Source organism: Terrapene carolina, unplaced genomic scaffold, assembly GCF_002925995.2.
Source record: "Terrapene carolina triunguis isolate 2854851 unplaced genomic scaffold, T_m_triunguis-2.0 Scaffold437, whole genome shotgun sequence".
NCBI classification, from domain to species: Eukaryota; Metazoa; Chordata; order Testudines; family Emydidae; genus Terrapene; species Terrapene triunguis.
In genome coordinates this window covers 11353-21031 of record NW_020664788.1, presented here as the reverse complement: position 1 = coordinate 21031, position 9679 = coordinate 11353, and the positions used below count along the sequence as shown (strand labels likewise).

Here is a 9679-nt window from a genome sequence, read left to right as displayed (position 1 = left end):
ATATAACGGCGCTAAATTCGACATAAAAGCCTAGTGTAGACCAGGCCTAAGTCACCAGGCCTCCAGCTTGCCCCATTCGACCCAATGGCTTGATCTTCTGGCTAGAATTATTTGTGGTGGGATTTCCCCCCAACAGTACCCCACAGGGTTTCAGGGTCCTCTCCCGCACAGGCCACACAGGAAGGCTTAATGCTTGAGCTGCAGCACATGCTGGGCAGGCTTAAGGCTGGGCTCCCCATGGCAGGATAGAAGAGAGAGACTCAGCCCCTGGAGGGGCAGGCTGGGGCTTCCTACATTAGATTCGCTCACAGTCAGACCCCTGCCCCCACTCCCAAGTCATCAATGGCACCCCCAGCTCAGCCAGAAAGGAGCAGCAGTAATCACTGGAACAAATTCACCTATGGCTTGCAGGCAACTCCCAAGCCCACCACAGCACACCATCTCAGCCAGAAAGGAACCCACTCGGACTAACCATTGCTTCTTTTCCTTCCACCCAGAACCCCGCTTCTCCTGGGCTGCAAGTAGCCATCCCTGGGAAGCCAAGAGGCAGGCACAGGATTCTACCTCCCAGCAGCCAACTGCACCTTCCCAGGCTTTGGCAGAACGAATGGTGGCACTTTACTATCCCCACTTCACTGCACATCTTCTTCCCTGCCTTCCTCAGCTTGACTTTCCTTTTTTGGCCCATTACTGTCTTTATTCCTCCTTTTGCAAGTCATGCAAAGGAGGCCAGCAGGCAGTGACAGCCTCTATAGGCCAACCTCCAAGGGCAGAGGAGGCCAAGCCACAAGCCTCCAAAAGAAGACATGGCTAACTCCTCTAGGTTCTCCAGACTGACGTCAAGGCACTTTCTCTGCTGATTTCACCACCTTCTGTCTTGCGGGGGTTGGAGTTATCCCAGGGATGGGCCAATAGCAGAAGGAGGAGCACCTTCCTGAACAGCAAGGGGATCCAGGAAAAGGAGGCCAGAGTACTTCTCCCTGGTTTTGAACCAGGAGCCTTTTGCGTGTTAGGCGAACGTGATAATGACTACACTACAGAAACTCTGTCATAGTGCTCTCCCCCTCCCTTCAAATTCCATCCACTTGCCCTGGCACACACTGACGGGCAAACCTAGTGAAAGTGGTGGCAGCCCCTTGATAGGTCAGCTGGTAGAGCAGAGGACTGGAGCCGGTGCTCAGGAAGTCATTCTTATGTCGCCCTTGTGACTCCAGCTTGAAGGAGAGCTTCTTTTTCTTCCCCTTGCTGAGAAAAACCAAGAGAAGAATGAAAGGTCAGGTGGGCCAACTCCGTGCAGAAGCCCATGCTGTCTTTTCCTGCTGCATAATCTGAAATAAGGGACTAGTGGCAGTTAAAGGAACTGCTGCACTTTCAGAAAACGGCCATCTCTGCAGAAAGACAGCTGGAAGAGAATGTCAAAGCATGGGATTGAACCAGGGACCTTTAGATCTTCAGTGTCACGCTCCCCCAACTGAGCTATTTCAGCAGCTGCTAGGCTACATTTTGGCCTACTGCTTTTCTGTCTGGGATGTTTTTGTCAGCTGTGGCACAGAAAAAGGATGTCATTGCGAGCGGCCCATGAAGGCAAGATTAACTTTTGCCTTCCTTGCTCAGATTTACTTGCGTCCTCACCCCATTCCTGCCTTAGTTCCTGAGTTACCAGAAGGCGACTGGGGCCCAGCGATATGAGGAGGAAGTTGGGCAGCTAGACCCTGATGGCAAGAAGCCTGCCGCCACTTGCTGCCACCCCACTCTCTTCTCCCAGCTTCACATATTGGCCGCCAGGGACTTGGTGCCCTGTAGCACAACGGAAGGCGGTGGACAGAGCCAACCTCACCTTGAAATTCCGGCTAATTAAACCATATCATCAATCGATGATGGCCAATGAGAGACTGACATCGCTTGCTCTTTTAGCACTTGAAAATGCCATTGGCCAATCTTTGGAACTCTCTAATGCTGTGCTTCAGTTCATGAGGGCAAAGGCGAGAAAAGTGACCTTTGAACTAAAGGACTATGGTTAACATTCTAACGCTGTCTCTTACTGTAACACTATTTAATACTGATCCACCCTGTGTTAGTGACAGTTCGATTGCTAGATGTTAGTACATTTCAGTTACTGTTAAAATTAAAGTTTCTATATACTTAGAGGAAATTAATTTGTTTTATTTGCTTATATATGGCATGAATAAATAATGATTTACAGATCCTAGCATGAACATTTATCATCTTATATGACAGAGAAAATCATGCATCCAAATTGTGCATCAAAATCATGAAATGAGCTAAAATGCAATAAAAAATAAGATATTCTAAAATTTAACATATGGGGGCGGGCACCTAAGACACTTCTTACCTGGGGTGCCATTTGGTCTAGGGAGAGCAGGAGTTAGTTTCACATGCCTATTTTCAGGCTGTAATCTGTGGGCACCCTGCTCTGTGGGAGGGATCCTGGTAACCCAGACTCAGGGCTGGAACAGGCCCCTGATTTAGGGGGTGGCTGCATGGTTTACAGCACTCTGAAGTCTTAGACTTTCTCCCAAAGCCTCAAATCTGTGTCCCCAGGAGGCTCCAGCACTGCCTCCGCTCCTTTCACATTCTATAGAAAGGAATAGCATCAAGGGTTAGGGGTGAGCCATAGGGCACTAGGTGGGTGAGCTCTTTGAAATGTCTCCCCTCCAACAACCTAGGAAAGGATTCTCAGGTTCTACCTTGATTTGAATGAGGATCACTGGACCTTAACCATTCACTGCCCTTTCCTAGAGAAACCTGTGATACACAGAATGGGGCTGAGATAAATGCTTACAGGAGTGAAGAATTGCTCCCCTGGAATAGCAGCAGTATTGGGCAGCTGGAAATTTCACAAAAGGAGCTGAAGCCTTGGTGATTCAGTAATAGATGTCCTAGGTTCTGTCTGGGAGGTTTAGGTTTGTTTCCTGGACAATAGCAGTGTGAGTTTTATTGTCTCAAAATTTCAGTAGAAAAATTCTTACCCTCTTACCCCTGTCTGAGTCCCTTCACCCATAGCTGTGGCCCCATTCCCAGCTATGGCTCATGGGGGGCATGGACAAGGGTAAGGGGGGCATGACCCTCAGAAGTTTTGGGACCACTGATCTAGGTGGTGGGACAAGGGTGTTTAATATTTGCAGAGACCCCTAAAGGACGGTGTGACTGCTGTCTAGCTGCCTGGGCCCAAACAATAGCCAGAAATTCTGTATCCTAACAACTGATGGCTGGGACGTACCTGCTGGAAGAAGCCAGCTGGCTGGGATGAGTTGGAGAACAAAGAAAGAGGTGGACGCCCGGTGACCAGTTTGCCTGGGAAAGAGAATGAAGGACTGAAGAGGGGTAAAAGGGCATGGCTGAGGTTGGGCTGTTGGAAGCGAGGAGTCTGCTGTTTTTGGGACTTGGGGGGGGGAGCCCAGGCTGTGAGTTCTGGGTATCACCAAGATGGACTTTGCTGAATCTTCCTACATCCTGCGCTAAGAAAGAACTTTCCCACTCTGTATTCCAGACCACTAATAAACCTTCTGTTTTACAATGCTGACTGAGAGTCACTGGTGATTGTGGAATTGGGGGTGCATGACTCCCCTTCGGGGGGGGGTGTAAGGCTTTCCCAGGTGTCCTACTAAGATGACTCACTACAGGAAGCTCCTGATATGGAACAGGGGTGCTGAAAGGTTCAAGGTCAGTCTCAGGAGGTGCTGAAGCCAAAGGGGCTTCCCCCAGTGACAGTGTGCCATGAGGGGTGTCACACTGACAAGGACTCGGCCTGAGTTTGATTCAGAGCTGTTCCAGAGCACAGCCTGTGTGCCCGTGACAGCCCCCCAGCATGTGACCTACAGGCTCCACTCTGGCAAAGCTCCCTGTAAATGAGAGACAAACTCCCCACTTCTCCCAGTTAATCTCCCCCTGCATAGAACCCAGAGCAACTCCTGCCTAGCTGGGTCTCCTGACAGCCACATTAGGAGCTGGCCAAGTTCTTCCCCTAGGTCCCTGTGCAGGGGCAGTTGTCAGTTCCGACCTCATGAGTATAGTGGTGACTATCCCGACCTCTCATGTGGGGGACTAGGGCTTGATTCCCTCATGAGAAAGCTGTGATTTTGACACCAAGGGTATGTCTACAGTACAATTAAAAACCCACAATTGTCCCAGCTGACTCGGGCTTGCCAGGCTCGGGATCCAGGGGCTTGCTCAGGCTGGAGCCCGACCACTGGGATCCTCCCCCCTTGCTCGGTTCAGTGGCCTATATACTGAAGATGAGTTTGTAAATGGGGAATTTACAGGGTTCTGCCACTGGACAGACACTTCCTCGCAGAAGACCCACCCAGTTAATGTGATATACTCTAAAAAATATTTGATGAAAGAAAGTCATCCTGGGGCTCTGTATTTATCATCTTGCAATGACTTGATTCAACTTGCTCAGGTTAGAAAGAAAGATTTTTTTTTATTATTGTGAGCCTGGAAATTGCCCACGGTGAGAAAGTAAGAGCTGGATTATTTCTAGCTCGTGCACCCTTATCACTAATGAAGGAGTAAAGGAATGTACAAACCAGTGAAGCCTTAACATGTTATTTGCATCCTCAAGGCTTGTTCCTGTGACAGGATCTCAAGGACAGACAGAAATGTTACCCAGTGTCGGGAGGAGAGAGGAAAGCACTTTCCCTCGTGTATTTCCCCAGTCTGTTGTGCAAGGCAGCAGAGGTGCTTCAGGGCATTTTCTGTCACTAATTTTTTTCATGTTGGTGTAGGAGGAAAGACTTAGACCTGCCAACTTTTTGAACCTGTGAATGTAAAGTGACCAAGTGATGAGTTAACAATAATGCTGTTGCACAGGATTTGATTTAACTAGAAAACAAAATGCCCTTAAAGTTGAACTCTTGGGTGAATGGAATGATCTGATTTATGTTCAACCTTGGAAGGCAATAGATGGTTACATCAGTCAGACCAGTCTGGTTTGGTTTGTTTGTTTGGTTCATTGGTTGGTTGTTTTCCCTGATATATTACAGAGGGTTCAGAGAAGAGTCATAGGAATGATTAAAGGCTTGAGCAGGGAGAGAAGTTTAAAACAAACCCAACCTTTCTTGCTCCTGCCGGCTGTGACTGCTGAGGACATTTTCCTTCAATACTCCCAGGTCTCTCTTCTGCCAGATTCTCAGCAAATCAGGCCGCCCTGCAGACTATGGCAGAGCAATTTGGTAATAGGCTGTAGGACTCACCATATAAGAGTGCAGCAGCTGTAGCATCTTGACTGACTTTGGGCCAAATCCTGCAGCCCTGGCAGCCCAGGATAACCTCCCACTGTTGGCAATGGGAATTGAGCCTTCGTAACTAGCTGCTGGTACCTGAGGTCTCAGCTATGGAGTAAACTGGTGGCAAACACAGCTTTATCCAAAGAAGTGAAGGATGTAAGTGAAAGAGCAAAGCTGGCCATCTGGGGAGCTGCTGCAGTCCCATAACCACAGCTGGAAGGGAGAAGAGGAAAAACTCCCTAAAGTGCTGGGAGCAGCACCGAGAAAAGGAAGTTTGTCAGTGAGATCAGTAGTAATAAATATGAAATGAAGGAGTGCTTTCTCCTCCGTGATGACATGTTTGAATTGTGTTACTTTACTACAAGATAAAGCTTTAAAATATCCTGGTCTAATTTCAGGATGGGTCTGTAACCATAATTGGTCTCTGTGGGAAGTGGCCTCTAGATAGTGGTCTTTGGGAAGAGCTGGATGAAGAGCCTTCCTACTAACCAGGAGATCCTGGCTTGGCCTCCCAGTTCTTCCCTTGCTGAACCTAGCTTGTCTGTCAGGCTCCTTTTTTTGTATCTCTTCTCATGAAAAGAAAAGACCTCACTGCACAATCCTTGTAAGTGCTTGTTCAAGACAGAGAGAGCCTTCTTTGCGGCTAAGTCTTGGAAAGTGTTAAATGGTAAGTTTGGAGCTGATGGAAAGGTTACCATGACTCAGAGTTGAGCAGAAGTTGCTGTGACTGAAACACTAATCAGTATATGATCACAGCAGCTTGTGGGAGAAGCGCATGTTAGAAGCCCTCTGTCAACTCAGCTGTGGCTTTCTGTGCACAGAGCCAGACAGCAAAAAGTCTGAAAGTCTTGAGGGAAATGGGGAACATCCGTACTTTAGAATGTGAAGGTGTTGTCTTGGACTGTCAAGGGGAACCGTTGCAAAAAGGCCCTTGAGGAAGGCACCATGGCTTAGTAGGCTAAAGCACCTGTCTTGTAAACAAGACATCCTGGGTTCAACTCCCAGTGGTGCCTTGTTCTATGGCTTTTGTCTCCTCTGCTCACATTTTCCTGTGTCTTCCTAGGAAACAGAAGAGACCTCCCTTCACAATTCCAAGTAATTGCTTGTGAAGGAAAAGGCTTCTTTCCAGAGGAGCGTTGGAGAGAATCAAATCCTCAATCTGGAGTTGATGAAAAGGCTACAGGCATTGGCACTGGCAAGGAGGTTGCTCCGGCTGCAATTTGCTGTGACAGGAGAGCCTGTGTTGTGCGCCCATGCGATTCGCTGGGGATATCTATGCACAGACACCCTTCTAGAGGGTTCTCTGCAGGCCTTGCAGGAAATGGAGAATTACTGTGCTTTCACCTTTCATGTTATTGTTGTTGACAAGAAATGGAGCAGTTAGGGAAGAAGTCCCAGAGAGTGGCACCGTGGCAGAGCTTGCCAAGAGACCTTCTGGATAAAGAGCAGATCCAGCATCCAGTGCTGCCTTGCTGAACATGCGTCCTCTTGTCACCTTTTGGTCAATCTTTTTTGTTAATGGAGAAGTCCGACTCTGGATAGCCATACAAATGCTTGCAAAAGAAACGGGTCTTTTTGCTGACAAGTGTCAAAAGGAGGCATTGGATAAACATGGAAAGAAGGTCAAGGTCACTGTAACTCATCTTGCATCTGCAGCTGTTGAAGCTACAAGGCAGAGTACTAAGCACAATATTACCACGGCTGGTCACAGGAGGGTCTCTGTGTGGTGGGATCCGTGGGGTACAATCCCAAACTGTGGGACCGTTCTGTCCTCTTATCTCTCTAGCCTGGGCTGTGTCTTACAATGCTACACTAGTGACAAGCAGCAAAACCCCTCCTGGTGCTCTGATCACTCAGCCAACAACATGCAGCAATGCACCCAACTAAGTGGCATGAATGCTGTATAAGCCACTCCTCAATTATAGATAGAGAGACACCAGCATATCTCCCCAGCCCTCAGCCTTGCACCTCAGAAATGTACCATCTTACACTGCTCAAAACCTCTTGAAAAGTGCAAGCTCATTAATTAATTCACCACTTCCTCAAAAAGAAAGTGAACATGCACCAGCCTTTTTAATCTGAGCAGCTTTCCCAAGCACTTTGGACAATTTCACAAGTAAGTGTAAAACATTAAAATAAGTTTATTAACTACAGAAAGATAGATTTTAAGTGATTATAAGTGTTAGGCACAGAGGTCAAAGTTAGTTACATAACAAATGAAAATAGAATCTCTGTGTGACAGTCTATACCTTTGGGGGAGCATGCTGTAACCCCCATATTCCTCATTTTCATATAATCGTGATCTTACATATAAAGCATGACTTGTAAGGTATCAGGGGAAAGGTTATGATCTGCTGAAAGTCATTTCTCTATCCATACATGTATATCATTAATGCATATGAAGTTATGAGAATTGTGTAGTATGGTTGTCACTATGCTGTAAGTTGGGGGAATCAGCCAAATATTAGCTCCCCAGTAGCAACAGCAAGGAAAGTAACCAATACCTGGAGTGTCAAACAGCCCATCAACAGCCATTGTCCAGCAAGGGGGCTACAATGTAATGATTCACCTGCATGAGGCCACACAAGGGGAATTGCTCAACCTTGCTTGGAGAGACTCATTAATGCTCACCTGACTCTGAAGGGGGGGAGCAAAGCCAAGAGGGAAGAAAGGACATGATAAAAGGGAGAGACATTTGCCATGCTTTCTCTGTCTCTTCCACCTACATCTACAGACAGCACCACACCAAGCAACAGAAGTGCTGATCAAAGGGGAGAGCCTGTCTGAAAAGCAACCAGCCTAAGTGAGAAGCATCTAAGTGCTTGGCTACACTTGTGAGTTAGAGCGCATTAAAGCAGCCCTGGGTACCCTAGCTCACACCCCATCCACACTGGCAAGGCACGTAGAGCACTCTGACTCCACAGCTAAAGCGCTCCTGGTACTCCACCTCGGCGAGAAGATTAACGCTTGTTGCGTAGTGGCTGAAATGACTGAGTGTCAATGTGAACGAGGTGTTGCATTACTGCGCTCTGATCAGCCTCCGGAAATGTCCCATAATCCCCTTAAGTCAAGTGGCCACTGTTCTCATTGTTTTGAACTCTCCGAGGAATGCGGATATGCCCTTTGAAAGCTCCGTTTCTGACAGCCGGCTCCGAGACACAGCAAGCTGTTACTGTGGAATGCTGTGTGTGTGTGTGTGTGTGTGTGTGAGAGAGAGAGAGAGGCGTGGAGGAGGGAGAGGTCTGCTGCTGTCTTAAAAGACAGCACGCTGACATGCTTTCAGCCCCCCCAAAACCCACTCTCTCTCCCCCCCCATACACACAACACACACCCTGTCACACTCCACCCCACCCCATCACACCCATTTGAAAAGCACGTGCAGTCAATTGCATGCTGGGATAGCTGCCCCTAATGCACCGCTCCCAGTGTTGCTGCAAATGCTGCAACTGTGGCCATACCAGTGCACTTGACGCTGTCAGTGTGGACAGATTGCAGCGCTTTCCCTACTGCACTCTACGAAGGTTGGTTTAGCTCAAAGCACTCTACATCTGCAAGTGTAGCCATACCCTAAGTTTGTAAGGGCATTGAAAGTGTTAAGGTCAGCTTAGAATACACAAAAACAACAAAGAGTCCGATGGCACCTTAAGAACTAATAGATTTATTTGGGCATAAGCTTTCGTGGGTAAAAAGCCACTTCTTCAGATGCATGGAGTGAAAATTGCAGATACAGGCATAAATATGTATTGGAACATGAAGTGAAGGGAGTTACCTTACAAGGGGAGAACCAGTGCTGAAGGCCAATTCAGTCAGGGTGGATGTGGTCCACTCCCAATAATTGAGGAGGAGGTGTCAATACCAAGAGAGGGAAAATTGCTTTTGTAGTGAGCCAGCCACTCCCAGTCTCTATTCAAGCTCAAATTAATGGTGTTAAGTTTGCAAATAAATTGTAACTCTGCAGTTGCTCTTTGAAGTCTGTTTTTGAAGTTTTTTTTGGTGAAGAATGGCTACTTTTAAATGTTATTCACTATACCAGTCCCATATGGTCTAGTGGTTAGGATTCCTGGTTTTCACCCCAGAGGCCTGGGTTCAACTCCCAGTGTGGGAGAAGTGCAGAGTTTTTGCTCGGAGGGGAGAAAAGAATGGGAGGGGATCCTGCCACCAGGGGAGTTGGACAGTGCTGGGAGGGGATCCCAGAAGTGGGGGCGGGGGGCAGAGGTCTGAGGGGAGATCAGGTAAGGATCCCAGCAGTGTGGGAAGTTAACAATCTGGAAAACACAGGCTGGCATGGGGAGTGGGAAGAGTGAGTTTGTCCCTCTAAACTCACCAACTGCAGACTAGGCAGGATTGGAAGAATTACGCATTTGTTGGTAAATCTCAATTTCTGTGTAAACACACAACCCAATGGCAAAATATTTCCATCGATAATAATC

At 47.7% G+C, this 9679-nt stretch overlaps 2 non-coding genes across 2 annotated transcripts; both read left to right on the top strand.

The window, feature by feature from the left end:
* Window positions 1–6188: 6188 nt before the first annotated feature.
* Window positions 6189–6262, top strand: TRNAT-UGU. The gene has a single exon. It is a non-coding gene; the product is annotated as a tRNA-Thr (tRNA).
* A 3020-nt stretch (window positions 6263–9282) lies between these two features.
* TRNAE-UUC lies at window positions 9283–9354 on the top strand. The gene has a single exon. It is a non-coding gene; the product is annotated as a tRNA-Glu (tRNA).
* The last annotated feature ends 325 nt before the right edge of the window (window positions 9355–9679 follow it).